General features: G+C 35.3%; 1 protein-coding gene across 19 annotated transcripts in view; it reads left to right on the forward strand.

The window, feature by feature from the left end:
- Window positions 1–16,556, forward strand: part of LOC307185656 (cytosolic beta-glucosidase-like) — a 488,042-nt gene extending 471,486 nt beyond the window's left edge. For 16 of the 19 annotated variants that reach the window (XM_079920032.1, XM_079920033.1, XM_079920036.1 and 13 more), the window contains 2 exons: window positions 702–807; window positions 7,974–8,146. The gene's annotated coding sequence lies outside the window, so the exon portion shown is untranslated. Of the gene's footprint in view, window positions 1–701; window positions 808–2,226; window positions 2,474–7,973; window positions 8,147–16,419 lie in introns of those variants that run through there. The other 3 variants (XM_079920037.1, XM_079920049.1, XM_079920052.1) reach the window with 3 other exon arrangements.
- The last annotated feature ends 7,162 nt before the right edge of the window (window positions 16,557–23,718 follow it).

The following is a 23,718-nucleotide window of genomic DNA, read 5'->3' on the forward strand; positions in this document are numbered from 1 at the left end:
TTTAGTAATATGTCAGTCACCATGAACAGCCTTTAAAATACTCAATCAAGATTTCCCATTTACCTGTGACCTTTCAGAGAAGCATGTTCACAAAATAACATTTAAAAGATTATGGACCATACTGCAGAACTAGCAAAATTTTGTGGGATGATCATTTTAGTCCAACCATTATAAAGTCACGATTCAGCTTTGGAATTCACCAGAATTATTTATAATTGCCACAGATATTAACAGCTGCTCTCATGGCAATTCATCATTAAATGTCACATGGGGAGAAGAAGGATGAAGAAATCTTGTTTTCTTTAAAGTCAACCTATATCTCTTTAAACCAACATTTTTGATTTGACAGAAAACCCTATAACATTGTCACAAATTGGAAGAAAGCAATACTTTTAAATTTAGGGTCCAACTCTCAGAGCTAGATTTGAAGGGACAATCACACACAGCTCTCTACCTGTGTCTTGCCTCAATTCTTGGCAATGCAAAGTTTAAGCACTATTGTATCTCCTAATATTCCTGCTGAAAATTAGTTCCACTTGTTTTGTCTTACAAGGAACATTAATGTTGCTTTCAGCTTTGCTCTCCTTCAACTCTTTCTCTATACTTTCAGCAGAATGGTCTTTCTGAAATCTGAGGCAAATACAGATCTGATTATGCTATATCTTGTTTAAAATCTTCCAGTGATTCTTGATTCTTTTCAGGAAGAAGGTTCGACTGATCATGGCAAAAGAGATCACCTCACTAGCTTTTAGATTTCAGCTTATTTATTACATCCTCAGGGAGGCTTTCCCTGATCTCTTCAACTAGGTGAGTTTCACAGCACCCTTCAGTTTTAGCACTTATCACAATTGTAAATGTACACCTGTGGCTGTGATAGATAAAATGTCTGTTTTCTTCACTAGAGTGCAAGTTCTATGAGGACAGGAACAAAATATGCTTTTTAAACCCATTCCATCCTTAGCCACTATCACAGCACTTTGACAAACTGAAGAAACTCAATACATAGTTATTAGTATTGTTATTATGATGTTTCATGAGTGAGTGAATGGATGAACCTATGACATGTGCAAAAACTATAGTCATCACCTATTACATTCACAGAATCATAGTGTGTTTGGGAAAAAAAGTACTTTTGAAAACTTTTATTTTAAAACTCTCATTAGTTAGGGAAATTGAAGCCTAGAAACCAAATGACTTGCTCAAGATTGTACAGTTAATCACAATGACAGAACTGGACTTAGAATGTAGGTTTTCACTACTGCTCTGAACTCTTTTTATTATGTTATAGCTCCTCTCATCTAATATCCTCATTCCAAAAGTGCAAGCTCTGAGCCAGAATTGCAGGGAATTAGTGCAGGAGTTGGGTGGCTTCAGTGTCTCCACACTCCTTTATACTCAGGGACTATCAAGCAAATATTTGAATGTTGGTGGTCTGGGAGAGTGGTTTTTGGCTTACTGACTTCATGGTTCCAGGAACTCTTACCCTATGCTTTATTAGTCTAGTCATTCCTAATGTACATATATCATGGTCATGGAAGAACTAGGAAACTGAGTCTGAATAGAACAGGGAAATATCCATACTTCCAGCCAAAGAGCTAAACGGTCAGGTCCAGTGATGGTAATCCCAGTCCAGGCTGTTCACATACAAAGAGCAACAGCCATACATGAGAACTTGGACCTATTAATTCACATCTTCAGCTTTAGTTTATCCATCTTTAAATCCATTAAGGATGTTCTTAATTCTAAGATGCTTTGATTCTGAAAATGTTTCAAGAAATTCTCTTCCTCATCATTGCCTTATTTTTTTTTTAACTTTGCCTTTTCTGTGTCAATTTCCATAAATTTGTTGCCTCTTAATTATAGCAGTGGAGCTCAGTGTGAAGGAAACACCACACAATGAGTCCCCCATTCATCATAATGTCCCATTACTGCGAGGGTCAGATCACCTAATGTCTTCGCTCCCTTGGGTAGCTCAGGGTTACCCCTAGGTAGTCAGGTAGAGTAGCAGGTTGGCCATTTAATCTCACCCCATTCTCCATTTCACTCCCTTTCTTGTGAACACAAAAGAACTTTAAGCGATCTATCCAGCGGCATTGAAATGCCAACCTTAGTTGGTACTTTGAAAACTCAAAGCCTTTTACAAGATGAATAGCAAACTGTGGATGACAGCTCCTGTGGAGCCATTATTGAATTGCAGCCCTTATGACTGCATTACTTTGGATTTAGATAAAAGACTCCATACAAGACAAATGGTGGGAGGACATCAAACAAGATTGTGTCCATACAGTGACAGAAGCAATCCAATTGAAGAAGCTGTTGATTTCCCCAAGGCTCCATACTATTTCTTCCTGAGTAATTTATATTAAAGAAGTAAAGATTGTATATTCAACTTTTATTTATATTTTTCTCTAAAAATACGAATGTCCAGTTGTCAAGTCAAAGTCTCACTTCTGCTCTTGCCTGGAAGAGAAATACCGATATAGGAACATGTTAATTATTTTGTATTGTGTTTTATTTAACCACAATAGCAGTGTGTGTAAAGGTTATAGACTGAGAGTTACAATCTATAATGATCAGATAAAAAGATTAGTCAGCAAATCTATAGTTCCCTGTACCACCAACAGGAAGCTCGGTATATTCAAGGCAACAATGAGTACAAAGGGTACAGATAAACATCGGGCACCTTTATTTAGATGAAAACTAATTCTTGAGAACTTCCACTACCTCATTAATTATGTACCAAGCTTCAGAGGCTGAATTGGGTGAAGTATCATTAGGGACTTTTGGAATGTGTTGAAAATGCTTCTGGCTCTATGAAAATTGTGTGAAATAAGAGCTTTTCTTTCTGTTGGTCTGGCAGATGTTCCCACAAACCCAGTTCCTCAAAGGCGCAAGGGTTTCATGGATAGAACTTGCACACATTTTTTATATCCTAAACCTTGGGAACAACAATGCACCAGGCTTTATCTTACGAAGTACCATCAACATTGTATAAAACAGAGATTTAAATCTTAATCTACTTAATAAAGAAATAGCACCCTTCATGTAAGTTTTATCCTAAAAAAGCTATGTTGACATCCTTTTTTCAAATTTAATTTTATGCTTTTGTGATGACACTGCTCTCGTGAACTTTTATACTAAGTGAGTCCTTTGCTTTTCCTGTTTTATTTGGGATTATCTACCTTTCTCTTACCCTTCCATTATGTAAAAAGTAATCTATTGATAAGTGGATTTGGATTCAGATTCGCTGAATTGTGAACTTTGAATAGAACCTTTGTTGTTGAATGGGGAGAGTTGTTTAAGATCTCTTTTGGAATTACATGTAACTTCATTCATTTGTATAACCACATGTTTTGAATGGGGACTCCCCTCTTAGCATCTTTGACTTGGAGTATTTTCCAAAATCAGACTCGCTCTCTTCTGGACAATTATTCAATTACTCAGGAATTCATCAAGATGAAAGCAGAATGTCATTTGTTTGGAATAGAGTCATGTAGAAGAACAAATTTCAATAACATAACAACTCAAAAATAGCTTCAGTGGTGTCTAATAGGTGATTCCTGCTTGACATCAATAATTAATATAAAAAAGGAAAGAAAAAGAACTGAAGAATTGACATAATTGAGCTCATAAGAACAGTTTGGTTCTCTTGAAGCCATCTTCAGATATTACTTTGTGTGGTTGCTTTTAGAAAATATTTTTCCATTCGAATTTTCCATGTTAGAATGAGCATATATTAATTTACTTCTTCTGGGTCAGAATATACCCTTAGATGTGCTCCTGCAACTCCCTCATACTGAATCTACTATGAAATACAGCCTATATTATGTTCCTTAAATGCAAAATTCCAGAATTGTGTGTATATGTGTGTGCTGTCAGTCTCTGGGAACTTGTAAACAAACCTAGCTTCTGCTGACTGTCAAAAAAGAAACTGTGCCACCTTTCCTGTTTCCTTTTGGATGTGTATTTGGGAACATGTTCTGTTCAGTGAGCTCACCTGGGCTGTGGCTATTTGCACAGCAATTGAACCACTGAAGAAGGTTCTGATTAGTTTTCAGTAGAACCAATCAGTGGCCTTCTGGCTGATTGGCTGAGACCTGGCATACTAGCAATCCTATCGCACCTCAGGGCAGACTAACAGTTGTGACTGTAGTTTAATGAAACACTTTGACTTCAAATGTCAACTTAGCTGAAAACTCAATTCCTCTGTCTCCCTTCTCTCCCTTACTGTTTTCCTTCTGTTTCCCTCCCTCTTTCTTTCTTCCTTTCTTTCTTTCTTTCTTTCTTTCTTTCTTTTTCTTTCTTTCTTTCTTTCTTTCTTCCTTCCTTCCTTCCTTCCTTCCTTCCTTCCTTCCTTCCTTTCTTTCTTTCTTCCCTCCCTCCCTCTCTCTCTCTCTTTCTTTCTTTCTTTCTTTCCTTCCTTCCTCCCTCCCTCCCTCCCTCCCTTCCTTCCTTTCTTCCTTCCTTCTCTCAATGCCACTGTGACATTTCACACTCTACAAAGTAATTTCACACTCTGCCACTGCCATGCTTCAGGCCCTCATTGTTTCTTGTCTGGATTGCTACGGAAGGCTCATAACAGCTCTTGTTCCTCCCCTGACTGCCTCCTGCTTCCACCCATACAATTGCTATGCCCCAGTATTCCATCCTCCACAATATAGTCAGAGTGATCTTTCTAAAACACAAATCTGCTGACAACATCCTTCTGCTAAAAATACTGCCATGGTCCCGCACCTCATCTAGGGTAATGATCAGACTCCTTCACAAGGTATCCAGATCCTTGCCTGGTCTGGCCCTTGCTGACCTCCCTGACTTTATCTCCCATGCTGTCGCATGTACACGTTGCCAGGTACACCCAGCCTTCTCACACATCCCTCTTTTACACTTGCTGTGCAATGTCCATCTTCCCTCCCTCATACCTTAACCTCACCTGACCTATTTGGCCTGGCTAATTCTCACCTCCTCATCAAGGCTTAGCTAAAGCATTATTTACCATTGAGATCTTCCAAGACTAACCTCCCAGGAGTGCTCTCCCCAAAACCCCCATCTCACAAATACACACACACACATACACACTGACCCAGACTGTGACATTATTCCTACCACAACATTAACTACACTGCTGCAATAACATTAATTACAATGTATTGGAATTGTTGATTTACTTAAATATCACTTTTTCTAGAGCCAGGATTCTTAACACTTTCATACCATGAACCCTTTGGCGATTCGATGAAGCCTGTAGACCCATCCTCAGAACCATGTTTTTAAACACATAAAGCAACAAAAAAAATTGATTACAAAGAAAAAATTATAATGATATAAAGTTACCAAAATATTAACAAAACATATTCTAATGTATTATATGTTTTAAATATATTTAATAAAAATTTTAAAGTATTAATTAAGAATGCCTAGCAGCAAGTCCACTAATTATTGTACTTTAGAAGTGGTGGTTAGTAAAAACAATATTTCAGGGTATCTTCTGCCACTCTAATATATTTGTAATTTCTACTTGTGCCAAAGTACTACTGTGGCTTGTTGTCTACATTCCTGATTTTAACAAATGCTAGATTTTACTAAAGGTAAGCAAAACTAAATACATAATTATTATTTCAAACCAAGTTCATGGAGAACCTGAATTCTAGGATCTTTGTTTCAATTTTAGACCATAAGTTCTTTAAGGGTTTCATTTTAATATACCCAGGACTTGTATAGTACTGGAACATAGAAAAAACTTAGAATGTTTGTCAGCCAAATGTATGAAGGAAGAAATAGTTTAACATTTCATCTAACTTAAACTTTACAGGCTCATTCCCCCATTAATTAGGCTTTATTCTTCTGATCACATATTCAAAAATTGAAACTCAGAAAGGTTAAGTGTATTTCTCTAGTTCACAAGGCTTAAAAATGTCTATTCCACCATAAAGTGGCCTCCCAGAATGTTGTGTCCAAACTATCTGGTAATCAAGAGAAAGAGAGCAAGTGTGGAAAGGTTATGCTATCAGTTCCTACAAGGAGAAGTGATCTCATACCTTTGATAACTCTTGGCATCCATTATATTAATGTTCCATCAAATTGGTCAGTGGACTACATGTTATTCATCTGGACTTGATGAGAAAAGCTAGGAACTTAGAGAAGATGATCCTGCCATCCAGGAGAATCTGTCTCACCAAGAGAAATGCTTACTCGGGCTCAGAAACAATCTGAGAATAGCAAGACTAAGGATGGAAATGCCACTTCCCCCGCAGCTCGCTCAGAGAGCAGCACTTGTATAGACCTCGCTTTTTGTTTCATTAGCTCCCTTTGAGGCAAAGAAGAAAAGCAAATGACTGAAACTAGGACAACCCTTTTCATGTTTCAGGATATGAGCAAAGGACAGTTTGGGGCATTCTATTCTGCCCTGTGCATTGAAATACTCGGACCATTGTGGGACACAATGGCTCTCCTTTCAGGAAGGTAGCTTGTTACTGTGTCTTTCTGTTGCTCTGTTTCTCTCCTATCCTTTTGCCTGCTTTAGTTTCTTTCAGTGTCTAGTCTACAAAGAAACTACTCAGTAGCAATGCCTGGGAAGTCTCCTTAAGGAAAAGAGAAAGAGAAATTCTCTCTCCACTCCCCAACACACACACGAGGGAAAAGAAAGAGAGGGAGGCAGTGTCAGCCCTGGGATGTACAAGCTATGAGGATGCAGCAGTACAAAGTCACTTTAAATACTCCAAACCCTTGTTTCCCTGGCAGTGATAAATCAAACCAAACAAGGAACAGCTTATATTGTCAAGCTCTGGGAACTTGCTATAAGAATAGGTAAGCTCTTGACATCTGAAATGTCTCTGGTTTAGGTATATCCTGATCTTTTACTTTATGCCTGTATATTTGATGAGTCAAAATACATATATCAGAAATCACACCACAGTTCCTGGGGGACTCCCACAATAAGATGTGTTGTATAATATTTATATAAGGCAGTGAGACCCTGAATAATTAAAATACTTTAGAACAACATTAATTTAATTGTGAAGCCTTAAGATAACCCCTCTTAGCATCTTCTCATGCTATTACAATTTTTAAAAATATTTTACATTATCTTTTTCTATTTTACTACTCATAGTACCCACATTTTTTTTTAATTCTAAGCATCTTACTATAATTTATGGGCATAATTATTGCTTAGTAATCATGGTACTATAGATCAAGACTTAGACAAAGTTATGATACTAGAAAATACAGTGAAAATTGTTTTCTTCTCCCAGAGAAGGAATTGTGTTGGGGTTAAGAAAGTCCATGAAGTCAGATAGCTCTGAGTGTGACTCACAGGCACGGGACTCTGTGTGTCCTATAACAAATGGCTTAACTTCTTTTATCTAATTTTCTCTTTCAAAAATTGTGGTGATACAATTTTACAGCCTCATTAATATGGTTGTCTTGAGAGTTAAATAGGATAATGTATGTACTATGCTTAACTCAGTGTCTGGCACACAATATGAATCTAATAAATACAGAGTAGCTGGTATTACCCGGGTCCTGTTGTAAACTTGTTTCATTGTGATCTGTCTTCAAATGGCATGCCCAATAAGGATTATTAATATACAACTAATACTTGTCTACACTTTACTGTTTACAAAGTGTATTTAAATACATCAATACCTTTAAGTCTCGTAAATTCCAAGATCATTATCTTTCTTATTTTACCAATCGGGTGGCTGAATCTTGGATAGGATGTGATTTCCTGAGGGTCCAAGCAAATACACAGTAGAGTAAGAACTAAAATTGTCCTTAGGATTCCACTTAATTGGTTCTCATTAACTGAAGTTTTACCTTAGATGCAACTGAATCTCTGATAAGTAGAATTATTTTTCTTTTCTCATTTCTTATAGTCACTTGTATGGGCTACTAAAGGCTACAGCTTTCGTGTGCAGAATAGCAATCTGGCAAGCTGATTAAAACATAAATTTCTCTCCGCCTTCCCCTTCCAGACCCTAGAAATTTTGGTTCTAGAGATCTGGGACGGAGCAGAGAATTTGCATGCATGCCTCATAAGCTCTCAGGGGATGGAGAGCCTCTTGTTTCAGAAACTACATCTTCAACAGCACAGCCACAGCTGATTTCACCGTCAGTGGATGTCTCGAGATATGTTTGTCACAATCCAGAAACCCATCTGCAGAAGAAACTTCACAACCATGCTGTATTGTATATATCTTTAAAATTTTTTTGTATATCATGATGCTTTGCCATATTAAAAAACCTTTCTGGCTGGGGAGAGACTGTCCCTCCTGAGGCTAGCCAGTGCTTAGAGACAGCAAAGGACTCAGCTGGGAGCATACCTTTGATATATAAACTAACTAGTCCAGATCCAAATCGCCTCTATCTGGCCCATACACTGAAGGAAGCAATATTCCTCTGATTGAATCATCCCAGGGTTAGGTACCAGGCAGCTAGAGACCACCGTTATGACCCAAAGCCCAACAAAACTATGCAAACTAGCCAAGCCTAACTGTTTTCTCTACCCTGTTTTGACTTTCTCATGGAAACTCCATAGAGCTTTTTGCCTAAGCTTTCTGCTTACTCCTGTCTTTTGCTATTTGATCAAAACATGGCACTTCCCCTGTGACTCCGCATGGCATGTGGTGATCCCCTCTTTAGGACCTAGGAATAGAATAAACTTGTTTTCTTCTGTCCCTTCTGTGTCCCCTCTTGTGGCTACACCTAACTGCCCATCAACTAAAAGAACACAGAATACATGCTATCTTCAGGCAAGAAAGGAAGGTGCAGCTCTCTTTTCCAAATGAGTTATCCTGAGTTGTGCATTTTCAGCAGTCATTCTGTCCAGCTCGCAGTCAGGCACCTATGGAATAATGTCATTAAGGGCACTGGTGATCAAGGCACCCCTGCAGATTTCAGGCGTGGTTTTAGCACATAGGACTTTCCATTGTCTTCTGACGGCAATTTCAGCCTCCTGCTGCCCAGCCCCTATCTCTCATTAAACCTCTTTGAATAGCCCTGCAGCAGCCATGAATCATACACTGAGGGCTTCACACAGGCTGGGTTTATTGAGCTGCATTATAGGAGACTATATCTCAGATGGCCCCGGTGCAACCAAAACAATCTGTCTCTTTTAATTCTTCCTGTCACCTCATTAAGTATATGGCAACGTTGACAATAAAACACATTTTTCGCACAAACACAACACACACACTTTCCCCAAAATGTAACATTTCCTCCTCTTGTATTCAGATGTGGTTGTAAATATCCAGTCATTGAAAGATTCATTAAGCAAACATATGTGCCAGGGTACTGTATATAACTGACAGAGGCAAAGAACAGTCTCTACGGACACATAAAGCAATTAAAAATAACTGTGCTTCAAAGCAGGCTACTATAATACAAAGGTCAGGCCCATAAATATGAACAGGATGGCAGTAATGTCTCTATCCAAATATACCCCCAAACACACAACTACAACAGGTCAGAACTCAAAGGTTAATGTAAAAAAAAAAAATCTGAAATTATGCCATATTCTTCTTATGCCTTTTTCTTCTTGTCTTTTCATCAAAGCTTAATATATGTGAATCCAGTGGAAAAATTGTATCAGGGCCAAGTATGTGTCATCAGCCAGTATTTTATTCAATGCAAAATATTTATCCTTGTACACATGACAAAATGAAGGATCTCTAGCAAATTTTCTGTGGAAGGTAAATGTCTGTCGCTTGTTTTTACATGAACTGCACTGAAGTTTCAATTCCACTCAAAGCTGTAGAGAGACTGTTCTGAGGACCGGGATAATTTTTGCAGTAACACACAGAGTGTGATAATAAGGTTTAATGCATGATTGTAAAGAATGTGCTGACAGATGGAAAGGGAGCTACCTTGGTCTGCACAGCATTCACTTTTATATATATTTAAAAAATCATACTTCACCTGACTCTGGTTCAAACAGCAGTTCTTCCTCCTGCTGTCTTCCAGGAACAGAAATATTTTAGAGTATATAGAAAAATTCCAACACCCAGTGGACTGATTTGCTAAAATTTCAAGTTCTATGCACATCAGAGTATCATAGGTCCTGTATTACCATTCAAGATGTCATGTGCAATGAAAAACTTATTCCCTCCAACATGAATTTCTGTGTAGTAAGTGCCTTAGATAGCGAGCAAATAAATGCAGCAAGGAAAAAAGATGTGAACAGAATGGTTCCCACAATGGAGAGGCACTTCCCCTCTGAAAAGCAAAATGCCAGCTTATTTGCCAAGGATTAGTTTGCACCAAAGGAAATTAAAATATGAATGCAGATTGTATTAGAGAATTCAGGTCATCTCTACCTCTCCATGATGTTGTGACATCTCAGAGCATATTGATTAAAGGAAAAGAGCACCGTGAGGTAAATTCCTTACTCTTTTTTTTTTACATCTTTACTGGAGTATAATTGCTTTACAATGGTGTGTTAGTTTCTGCTTTATAACAAAGTGAATCGGTTATACATATACATATGTCCCCATATGTCTTCCTTCTTGCGTTTCCCTCCCTCCCACCCTCCCTATCCCACCCCCTAGGTGGTCACAAACCACCGAGCTGATCTCCCAGCTGATCTCCCTGTGCTATGCAGCTGCTTCCCACTAGCTATCTGTTTTACGTTTGGTAGTGTATATATGTCCATGCCACTCTCTCACTTTGTCCCAGCTTACCCTTCCCCCTCCCCGTCCTCAAGTCTATGCTCTAGTAGGTCTGTGTCTTTATTCTCATCTTGCCCCTAGGTTCTTCATGACCTTTTTTTTTCTCTTAGATTCCTTACTCTTAAGGATAAGGAAGCAACAATGACCAGCCCATCCAATCCCACCTCCTTGCTTCTCTAAGGTGTGGTGTCAGCTTTCTAAGGGAGAGAAAACCAGCTCCTGCTGGCTATCTTCTCTCTTAGACCTTACAACTATGTTCTTGGAAAAACCCATTCCATGCTTAAAAAAAAAAAGGAAAAACAAGAAAACTCAACCACTTTCCATTCATCCTTTTGACAAAGTATACCTATATTCTCTAGGGCTGCCATTACAAAATGCCACAAATTGAGTAGCTTAAACAACAGAAATTTCTTGTCTCATAGTTCTGAAGGTCAGAAGTCTAAAATCAGGATATTGCCAGAGTTGGTTCCTTCTGAGGGCCATGAAAAAGGATCTATTCCAGGCCACTCTCCTTAGCTTGTAGATGGCTGGCATTTCCCTATATGTCTTTTCACATCACCTTTCCTCTGTGTCCAAATTTCCCTTTTTCATAAGGATGTCAGTCTCAGTAGTATTGGATGAAGGCCCATCCTAATAACTCCATTTTCACCTCTGTAAAGACCCGATTTCCAAATAAGTTCACATTCTGAGGTACTGGGGGATTAGAACTTCAATATGAATTTTGAGGACACACAGTTCAACCCCTGATGACTACTGGATGCCAGATTACCTTTGTATGTGTGTGGCAGGGAGGAATCATCCAACAACTATTAGCTCCTGATCTCTTCAACTCAAGTGACCTTCAGCTGCAATCCACTTACACTGCCTAATCATTTGCATGCTCTATCTAGCCTGTACACTGTATACACCCATCAGGTTTAAAAATTTAAATTCAAATACTCCATCCTTTGACCACTATCTGCTCATACCAGTTTTCTCATTTCTCTACTTCCTGTACATCATCAGTTACAACTTATGTTATTGTATGGAACGTTAGTGCTTTAGTATGATTAATGGTACACAGGGGAAGATAAATGGTGTGTGGTCAAATACATTTAGAAGAATAGGGTTAATAAAAGTAGAAATACTTCTTTACTGAAGAAATTTAGTACACTAACATTTATTCTGAATAACCAAGATTTGTGACAGCTTTAAACTAATTTATATGAGCAATTAAAAAAATAGCAGTGAGGCCTAGTGATCCACAGAACATCAGTTTGCAAATTAGTGGATTACAACTGTTCTTTAATCCAGAACCCCTATTTCACTCTTTCCCTTCATTCTTGTTATGTTTCTAGTTATGTTTCTCCTCCTTAGGATTCTTGGATATATCACTTACCCCATTTGTTTGCTAAATAGTCCTTCCATTTAGTCTTATTTTCAAAGCCACCAAGCAACTCTGTGCCGTGTCTATTACCACATGCACACTCATGTTTTCTAAACTTCAATAGGCCTCCAGAACTGCAAGCAAGAATATCCATGCTACATCCTTTTCCCCCCAGATAGAATATATTTATCACTATTTACTGGGTCACCTGCTCATCTACCTCACTCTCATCTCCTACATCACAGTGTAAAATGATAGCACTCATTGCCATTAGGTTGGGATTTGCTCAGCTCACAGACTTCTCACTTTCTGTCTATAAACAGTAAAAACAACATGCATGGACACAGAGCTTCTTCCACTGCCCCCTCCATTATCAGTCAAAAGCCATTCCTCCCTGAAGGCAAATGAATCCTCCCTGTCTTTATCCCTATTACTCCTGCCATCTCAGGGATCACCTCCATCTCTTTCCCATCTTTTTCTCCTGTATCTTCAATTCTACTAGTTCTTTCCCCTAGTATATTAAACCAGATCAAGGGATCTTGTTTTAATTTTGTTTTCCTTTTTTCACAACTCCCTTCTTGAGTTCTGATTTTATCTTCCTTTTTTTATTGTTGTTTTAAATTTTTAAAAGAAATTTCTTGTCTTTTTAAAAATTTTCTATTTTTTTTTTTGTGGGTTTTTTTGGTCTTTTTATCTACCTTTTTTTTTTTTCCAGTTTAAAAAGCTAGTCTTTTTTTTTTTTTTGAATCAGCTATACATATACATATATCCCCATATCTCTTCCCTCTTGCGTCTCCCTCCCTCCTACCCTCCCTATCCCACCCTTCTAGGTGGTCACAAAGCACCGAGCTCATCACCCTGTGCTATGCAGCTGCTTCCCACTAGCTATTAGTTTTACATTTGTTTACCTCTTTTTTTTTTTAAAGATCTACCTTCATAATTTCCATGTTCTCACCTCCAATAACTTTCTCCGTTTTCTGAAAAATCTAGGCTTTTCCATCAACATTAGAACTGTTTTCTAAAGATGTCTCTTATTTGCCATATTCACTGGGCACAGAGAAGAAAGTGTGGACCTTGGGTTTACAGTCTAGGATTTCAGTTTTATTATTAACTTCTTAGCGTTGTGATCACTGATTGTGTTTTTAGACTCCTTCAGCTTTGGTTTTTTCTTCTTTTAAGGAGCAATGTTAATTTCATCTGAGCAGGATCTCTGGAATAATAAATTAGATATTATATGAAAGCCTTCCAAAAAAGAATGAAATAATGCCATTTGCAGCAACATGGATGCAACTAGAAATTATCATACTAAGTGAAGTAAGTCAGAAAGAGAAAGACAAATACCACATGATATCACTTATATGTGGAATCTAAAATATGGCACAAAGGAACAGATCTACAAAACAGAAACAGACTCACAGACATAGGTAACAGACTTCTGTTTGCCAAGGGGGAGCCGGGTGGGAGAGGGACAGAGTGGGAGTTTGGGGTTAGTAGATGCAAACTATTACATTTAGAATGGATAAACAACAAGGTCCTACTGTATAGCACAGGGAACTATATTCAATCTCCTGGGATAAATCATAACGGAAAAAGAATATAAAAAGGAATGTATATATGTGTATAACTGAGTCACATTGTTGTACAGCAGAAATTAGCACAACATTGTAAATCAATTATAATTCAATAAAAAAAGAAATTAAAAAAACCCACCACAACTACAACAACCACCAACACAAAGGCTTCCAGGAGGCAGGCAGTAGTGGTTAACTCCTTCCAGGTGACCCACTCTCCCTAATCCTATGACATTGTTCTTTATTGTCTCATTGAAATTCTCTCTCCCTGTTCATGGAGTAGTATCACCTCTTGAATCTCTTCTTAGTGCTTCGGTTGCTCTAACCTCTCTCCTTTCCTTCCCACGTAGTGTGGATATCTGTCAAATTTTTTCTCCCCCGAGTTTTCTTTCCTTCTTAATCTAAATTTTCACAGTTTCAACTACCATTTTCTAAGGATTTCCTTTAAAAAAAAAAAGAGTTTGCAGCCTGAGCAATTTGTCTAACTCCAAACTAGTATATCTTAAGTATTTACTGAGGATCTCCCCTTAAATGTCCCATAGGAAATTCAAATATAAAATGTGCAACACCGAATCCATTGTCTGTGTGCACCTGAAAGCTGCCCCCTTCTTGTTTCTTTGTCTCAATAAATGACACCACTTTGGGTATTCATAAGATAATTTTAGGTGCCATACGACCATAGCAATAGGTACCATTTAATTAGATAATAAAAATAGTATTCACTTTTCATTTCTTAAATTCAAATCCTTCAAGCTACATCAAAGAGGAAGCTTCTGCTTTGGACTTAATATGTCTTTAGTGCTTCTATAGTATTTCAGAAACTCCCATTTTAACAAATAGAGATGTTTCAGAAACTTTAACAAGTCTCTCAACTTTGAGAGAGTTGACTTTGTCAATTTTATGTTTAAATTCTATGATAAATTATTCTCATTTTACACTTATAGTTTGGATATGTTTTTAATCAAAATGTATTTAAATGACAGTCAATTTAAAGGAAGATATTAAATAATATTACATTACTATACTAATATAGGGAAAATCATGAAGAGGATATGCAAAAGATGGTGTTTGGGAAACATAGTATAACTTACCTTTTTCTCTCAAGACCCACTAACATTGCCTTAGCTTAATTTTCCATAAGTTTTTATGTGAGATACTGCAGTGATTTTCTACTTGGAATCCTTTCCTCTTGTCTCACTTTCCTCCTATTTACCTTCTAAATCACTGCCAAGGTAAGTATTGAAAAGCCTGGATTACAACACCATGCTTTCTGTGATTAATATCCTTCATTGAGGACTTATTGATTTTTTTTCTTCTCAGCACCCTACAGCATTTTGGTCAGACTGCTTCCTGCACTTTACATGTCCTTATGCCCCAATGTGTCTACCTGTCTCCCATTGGTTCTTTAGTGCTTCAGTCAGAATTCCTGAATAAAGATGATGGGATAAATGCATCCATATCTTATCCCATCCCAGATTCTCACTAAAATGATCAGGGAAAAACCTAAGTAGAAAAGTTTGTTGTTGTTGTTGTAGAATAAAAATAATTGGAAAATATGTAAAGGACTCAGAAAATGACACCACCCACAGAAGTACTCCTACTAACATATGAACCAACTTCCTCAAGACATAGGATTAGCTAAACAGCTGTGAGCAATAAACCAGTAAAAGTTTCCCAAACTGCTACTTTAATATGGGTTTTAAATTGCAAATACATTCTTGAAAGAGGCAATTTTGATACTGTAAAATGTCAAATAATAATCATAATCTAAAACACTAGATTATAAGAAAAAAGAAGGTAATAAAAGAAAGTAATTTTGTTTTAATTATCAAGGGATAGTGATTAGAAAGATGTCATTTTAAAAATAACCTTTTGGGGCTTCCCTGGTGGCTCAGTGGTTGAGAGTCCACCTGCCGATGCAGGGGACATGGGTTCGTGCCCCAGTCCGGGAAGATCCCTCATGCCGCGGAGCGGCTAGGCCCGTGAGCCCTGGCCGCTGAGCCTGCGCATCCGGAGCCTGTGCTCCGCAACGGGAGAAGCCACAACAGTGAGAGGCCCGTGTACCGCAAAAAATAAATAAATAATAACCTTTTTATTTTAGAACAGTTTATACTTATAGAAAAATTATAAAGATAGTAGAGAGGATTTCCATAGAATGTGCATGTTGTCCTCTATTATTAGCATCTTACATTTATTATGTTTAATGGTGCATTTGTTACAATTCATGAACCAATATTATATATTATCATAAGTCCCACTCTTTATTCATATTTCCTTGGGCATTACCTAATGTCATTTTTCTTTGGTTCCAGGATCCCATTCTGGTACCATATTACATTTACTTACTGTGTCTCCTTAGAATCCTTTTGACTGGAATAGTTTCTATGATTTTCCTTGTTTTTGAACACCTTGACAGTTTTGAACAGTGCTGGTCAGATTTTTTTTTTTTAATTTTTTTGATGTGGACCATTTTTAAAGTCTTTTTTTTTATTGAATTTGTTACAATATTGCTTCTGTTTTATATTTTGCTTTTTTGGCCGTGAGACTTGTGGGATCCTAGCTCCCCAACCAAGGATTGAACCCACACCCCCTGCATTGGAAGGTGAAGTCTTAACCACTGGATCACCAAGGAAGTCTCCTGGTCAGATATTTTGTAGAAAGTCCTTCAAAGGGATTTGTCTGATGCTCCTTTCATGACTAGATTAGGGTTCCTTTCATGACTAGTTGAGGGCATTACTATGTGGGTTTTGGGGAGGAAGACCACAGAGGTAGAGTACCATTTTCATCACATCATATCAAAGATACTTTCTATCCACAGGACTTATCATTGTTGATGTTAACTTTGGTCATCTGGCTAAGATAGTGTTTGTCAGCTTTCTCCACTGTAAAGACTTTTTTTCTACTCCTCATTCAATACTATATTCTTTGAAAGGAAGTTGGAATGTACAGCCCACAGTCAAGACGTGAGGAGTTATGGTCCACTTACCTAAGGGTGGGTAACCTACATAATGTATGCAAATAAAAAAGTCATTTAGGTGGTTAGGAAAATCCCAAGATGGAATGCAGAATATGACAAAACAATCTGACTGTATTAAAAATTTAGGAAACATCCTCACTAAAGGAGTTGAGAGAAAAATGTGCTGATCTAAGTAACTTTGGAAATTAATGGAATCCGTAAAACTAAAGTCAAAAACAGTACATAATTACTGTAATTTAGATGATAATGGTGCTTCCTACAGGGTTATTAGTTAAAAATGATCATACTGCTATACATGTATACAGAATTTAACAATGAAGTAAATGGATGGTAGATGGTGAGAGCCGCCAGGTGTGAAGTGAGAATTTACAGGTAAGAATGTTTTAATGGATTAGAGTTGAGGGCATCACTATGTACTCATGTTTACCTTAATATACACAGATAATAGCATATAGAAATATTTACAGAGAGGTGCACATACACTGGTTAGTATACACATATATATTTCCTTGTTCTGTCAGCTGAGACAGTCTGGAAGCAGCAATGTCCCAGTATCAACAAGTATATCTGGTACCCAGGTCTTAGTTCCTAAGTATTATTTTTCAATAAAAGAATGTAGAGTTCCTTGGAGAAATGGCTGATTCATGGACTGGGGCAGGAAATATAAAAGATGAGCCTGAAGTATTTTGCAGTGCCAGAGGTAAGGATATGCTAAGAAAAAAATATTTTAAACCCTATTATGATGGGACCATGTCAAAGGACCCAAGAGACTTTAAAAGAATTCCCAGTGGCCAAAGTTGTTAACAATGTGAGCAAAGAAAATAATGTTGGACTATAAAATAAATATCTGTGAGTACACATGGGTATAAATAAATTTTTGAATAAATAAATAAATGGGGAGAAGAGACAAGTCTCCTATACAGAAGAATTCCAAATAAGATATGTGTGATTTTGGTATTTGTAATTTTGTGAAAGAAAAGTCCAATGTTTTTTTCTCAAATATTTTAAAGTTAACCTGGGGGAAAATATATGATGAAAACAAGATTTCCAAATTCCAAATCAGCATTAAAAATAACAAAAAAGTAATCATAGGCAGCAAAAACGAACACTCATAAAAGAAATTTAAAATGGAGGACAAAAGATCAAATTTAATATTCATTTTATTTTCCCATATTAAAAATATTAATTTACTAGTTCTATGATTGAACTCAGAGAAGTTTATATTGAAAAATTGTCCAGGCTATTACAAAGTATATTGGACATTGTGAGCTACTGATATTGAGAAAATTTTGACAAAGATAATGAAGACAAAGAGATAATGCACTTATGTTGCATTAGGAAATAAAAGGAATGCAGCCTCAAATATGGAGGACATTAAAGATAATTTAAAATTCTATATATTTTTGAAAGTATCAATGAAATAGAAAATTTTCCAGAAAAGAATATTATAAAAATTGATATTTTATGAAGAAGCTTAAAAATAATCTCATAAACATTAATGAAATAGAAAATATTATCTAGGAAATAATTACCAAAAGGTTATTCTTACCAATAATTTTATGTTGAGTTCTTTGAAACCAGTTTTAAACTATTTCTTATTACAGTTATTGATGAAAAGCTTCCCAATTTCAGTTATAAACCAAGCAAAATTCTCTATCAAAACACGAGAAAAGTGAGTCAATTAATAAAAAAGACTAAAGATATTTAGAACCATCACTGCAATATATTAGCAAATCAAATGTAGCTGGTTATTAAAAGATAACACACTGTGACCAAATAGGTTTTTATTCTAGGAATGCACTAACAATTCAATATTAGGAAGCCAAGTAATAATTCATAACAGTAATTGATCAATGGAGAAGAAAGAAAAAATTTATCTTGATAGGTGTTGAAAAGGCATTTAAAAATAATTCAACATCAATTATTAATAAAAAAAATGTTAGTCAACTAGGAATAGGAGATAAGAATAAATCACCAAGGTGACGAAGGCTATTTCAAACAACATTATAGCTAATTGTAAAAAAAATAGAATCTTTCTGCATAAAGTTAGGAATAAGACAAAGATCGTTATTACTGTTTTTTTAATTTTTAAAAAGTTGTTTATTGATGTATATTTTATAAACAATAAAATTCACTCTTTTAAGTGTTTAGTTTGATGAGTTTAAACGTGTAGTTACATAATCATCAGAATAGTAAAAAAGGAGTATTTTCTTCACTACGTATATTTTCTCTTGTCTGTTTCTCTCCCTCTGCTCCCAGACCTGATGACTACTCTTCTACTGTATGTCCCTGTATATTTATCATTTCCAAATTCTCTGTAAATGGAATCATATAGTATATATGTTCTATACATAATGTGCAATGCTTTTAAAATTCATCCATGTTGTCCATCCATATATCACTAGTTCATTTTTATTGCTTAATAGTATTCTACTATACGTATGTATTACAAATTATTTGTTCATATGTAAATGATGCATATTGGGGTTATTCTAGTGTTTGGTTGCTATAAATAAAACTGCTTTAGACATTTGCATACATGTCCATAAGTGAACATAGGTTTTCAGTTCTCTCTGCTAAATATCCATAAGTAGGATTGCTGGATTTTGTTTTATTTTATCTCTCTATCTCTGTCTCTGTCTCTCTATCTCTATATCTGTATCTTTATGAAAAATTGCCCAACTATTTTCTAGAGTGGTGTACTATTTTATCTTTCACAAACCATATATGAGGAGTTCTAGTTTTTCACATCATCATCAACATTTAACATTGTCAGTCTTTTTAGTTTTACTATTTCAGTAGGAGGTAGTGATATCTCATTGCATTTTTAATTTGCACTTCCACAGTGACTAATGACGATGAGCACTTTTCCTGTACATATTTGCCCTCTGTGATTTTCTGTGTTCACAATTATCCTAATTGTGAATAAATATAGTTATTTTTTCCATTACTGTATCTTTATCTTAAAATCTTGACATCAGGTAGAGAGAATTATCTTTTTCTTCTCATTGAATTTCTGCACAAATTTTAGAATCACCTCAATTTCTAACAATAAAACAAAACAAAAACAAATCTGATGTAATTTGAATTGAGATTGCCTTGAATCTATTGATCAATTTCACAAGAACTTACATATTAACAATATTTAGTCTTTGGACCATGAACAGTGTATTTTTTCATTATTTAGGTCTTTAATTTTTCTCAGTAATGTTTTATAGTTTGTAGTGTACAGGCTTTGCACATATTTTATTAAATTTATCCCTAGTAAATAATGTCTTATGATGCTACTAAAAAATGTATTCAATTTTCTTTTTCAATTTCCAATTATAGACTGTGAGTATATAGAAATACAATTGCCTTTTTTCCTATTGACCTTGTATCATGTGATCTTGCTAAAGTCAGTCATTTCTTTTTTGTGATATCTTTGTTGGAGTATAAGTACTTTACAATGTTGTGTTAGTTTCTGTTGTACAACGAAGTGAATCAGCAATAAGTATACATATATCTCCATACCCCCTCCCTCTTAAGCCTCCCTCCCATCCTCCCTATCTCACCTCTCTAGGTCAAGAAGAGACATCTACCACAATGTTCATTGCAGCACTATTTACAATTGCCAGGACATGGAAGCAACCTAAATGTCCATTGACAGAGGAACAGATAAAGAAGATGTGGCATATATATATATATATATATACAATGGAATATTACTCAGCCAAAAAAAGGAACGAAATTGACTTATTTGTAATGAGGTGGATGGACACAGAGTCTGTCATACAGAGTGAAGTAAGTCAGAAATAGAAAAACAAATACTGTATGCTAACGTACATATATGGAATCTAAAAAACGGTACTGATGAACCTAGTGGCAGGACAGGAATAAAGACGCAGTCATTTCTTTTTGGAATGCTTTTTTTTTTGTAGATTTGTGGTGATTTTCTGTGTATAAAATTATGTTATTTTTGAATAAATATAGGTTTTTTTTTTTCTTTTTGTGAGCATTTTGTTTCTTTTTCTTACCTTATACTCTTTGCTAGAACTTCTGGTTCAATGTTAATTAGAAGTGGTAAGGGCAGATATATTTGCCTTGTCCATGATCTTAGGGCAATATCAGTCTTCCACAATTAATATAATGTTATCTGTGGATTTTTAATAAAAGCCAATTTTTAGTGTTAAAACTTCTAATGTGAATTCAAATATAGTTTTTATATTTCTATGATTTTTATGTATTTATTTTAAACTCATTAGAGTTTTTATTAAATTTTTGCTATATTTTCTTGATAAATTCAACCCATTATTTTTATGTAGTGTAATATTGCTTTTTCTCAAGTCTAGTTTGATATTAATAAACCACTCCAATTTACTTTTGATTAGAGTTTGTGATATATATTTGTGCATTCTTCTACTTTTAACAAATTTCTGTATTTATATTTAACATTGATTTCTTTTAACAAATTTATGTCTTTATATTTAACATTAGATATTGCTTTTTGGTCTGCTCTACAGTCTATGTCTTTCAATTTAGTGTTTATACAGTTTGCGTTTAATATAATCTATTATCTGGCACGTTTTTTTCTATTTGTCCCATCTATTTTTGGTTTCTTATTTTCACTTTCTGACTTATTTTAGATTGACCCCTTTTCATATTTTTTATCTTCAATATTAACTTATTTATTATACTTATTTTATCAGATGCTGTCATGTTTACAATATATGTCTTTAATTTATCATAGTGTGCTGCCAGATCATATTATATAACTTTATGTAAAGCATAAGAAACTTAAAATGGAGTATGTCAATTTACTCCCTCCTACATTGTGCTATTTTTTGTCATATATTTTATTTCTACATAAGCTATAAGCTCCATGATACTTTGGTATTATTTTTACCTTAGATAGTCACTTATCACTTAAAGAGATTAAAAATAATGAAAAAATATTTTATATTTACCCACATATTTATTCCTTTTCAGATGCATTCTTTTTTTGTGTAGATCCATGTATTCTTCTGGTCTCATTATCCTTCTGCCTGAGAACTTAGTTTAATATGTCTTGTAGTGCAAGTCTGTGATAAATTTTTTTAGCTTGCACATTCCTTAACACGTCTTTATGTCACCTTCATTTTAAAAATTGTATTAATAAACTTTATTTTTAGAATCATTTTAGATTAAGAGACATTTTTAGACTTACAGAAAAATTGAGTGAATAGAGATTTCCCATGTACTCTCACACAAAGTTTCTCCTATTATTAACATCTACATTACTTTGATATATTTGTTATGATTCGTGAACCAGTATTAATATACTATGGTTCATAGTTTATTCAGATTTATTTAGTTTTCAATCTACTATTCTTTTTCTGCTCCAGGATCCCATCTAAGATGCCACATTATATTTAGTTGCTATGTCTCCTTAGACTCCTTTTGGTTGTGACAGTTTCTCAAACTTTCCTTGTTTCTTGATGACCTTAACAATTTTGAGGAGTGCCGGTCAGGTTTTGTAAAATATCCTTCAATTTGTTTTATCTGATGTTTTTCTCATGATTAGACTGAGGTTGTAGCACTTGGGGAGGAAGATCACAGAGGTAAAGTGCCATTTTATCACATCATTTCAAGAGTACATTCTATCAGCATGACTTCTTATCACTCTTGTTGTTAGCTTTGATCACCTTGCCAACATAGTGTTTTTCAGGTTTCTCTGCTGTAAAGTTACTTTTTTTTCCTCCCCTGTTTTCATACTGTCCCCTTTGGAAGGCAGCCATTTTGTGCCATCTACTCTGAAGGAGCAAGGAATCAGGATCCACCTCCATTAGAGTGGATTATCTACTTGGAATTCTTCTGCATGGGAGATGCTTCTCTTTCCCATTTATTAATTTATTCAATCATTTATTCATATGTGTATGGATACACTGATATTTGTTTTATACTTTGGTTTATAATCTAATACTATTTTTTTTTGCTCAAATTATTCCAATTTTGCCATTGGAATCTTTTTCAGATAGCTCAAGTACCCTTTTGACATCCACATCAATTTAAAAAATTTTTATTTTATGCACTTTCTTACTTTCTGCCATTATAAGATGCCCCAGGCTCATTTTGTACAGTTCCCATCCCAGTCCAAGAACCAATAAGTCCTGTTTCCTTTTATTGGAATGGCATTAGAAACCAGTATCTGGAGGTTAGATATATTCATTGCTACTAGAGAGTTGTTTTGTTTTGTTTTTTTGCCTTCTTAACTGACAAAGCAAGGAAATATATGTGTATATGCTAACCCGTGTATGCACATACACATATAAATATTTCTTTATGTAGGCATTTGTATTTATATTAAGTTAAACATGAGTTCATACTGAAGGCTCCAAATCTAACTATTAAAACATGGATCATTCTAGCTTTTTCCCTTAGGCAACATAAATTTCTACTCCAATAGTTGCAAATCTAGCTTCTGCCATCCTTCATTCATTTACTTAATTGTTCAGTTCCAGTATACATTTATAGCAGTATCATATTTGTTAACTTATACTTCCATGGAAAACTACTTTAACTACTAAAGGACTTACGTACAGCTCCTTTTGCCTTTAGCCTTGTGGATTTCATTCATTTCTAATGTGATTTAGGGCAGCACCTTTCCCCTACTTTCTTCATTGAGGTCATTTCATACATTTGTAATATAATTAGATTCTCTTGTCATCCTCTGTATTCTCTACTAGGATTCCCTGACCTCTTAAAATATTTTTTAAATTTTTCATACATTTTTTGTGTGTCTTAAACTATTGTTGATTTTAATAATATATAATGTCATGCGTTCATGATTACAGCATCCTAGAGTTTCACCACACTAAAAATCTCCTATTTATTTCCTCAAATCTCCTATTTATCTCCTTTATCTATTTATTTCCTCAAACTCGAACTCCTGGCAACCACTGATCTTTTTACCAACTCTATACATTTGCCTTTTTCAGAATGTCGTATAATTGGAATCATGCAGGTTATAGCACTTTTAGAATGGCTTCTTTCACTTAGCAATGAATTCAAGGTTCCTCCGTGTCCTTTTATGTGGCTTAATAGCTTTTTCTTTTACTATTTAATAATATCTTATTGTATGGATACATCACAATTTGTTTATTTATTTATTGGAGAAATATT

Source organism: Stenella coeruleoalba (assembly GCF_951394435.1).
Source record: "Stenella coeruleoalba genome assembly, chromosome: 4".
In the NCBI taxonomy this organism is placed as follows: domain Eukaryota; kingdom Metazoa; phylum Chordata; class Mammalia; order Artiodactyla; family Delphinidae; genus Stenella; species Stenella coeruleoalba.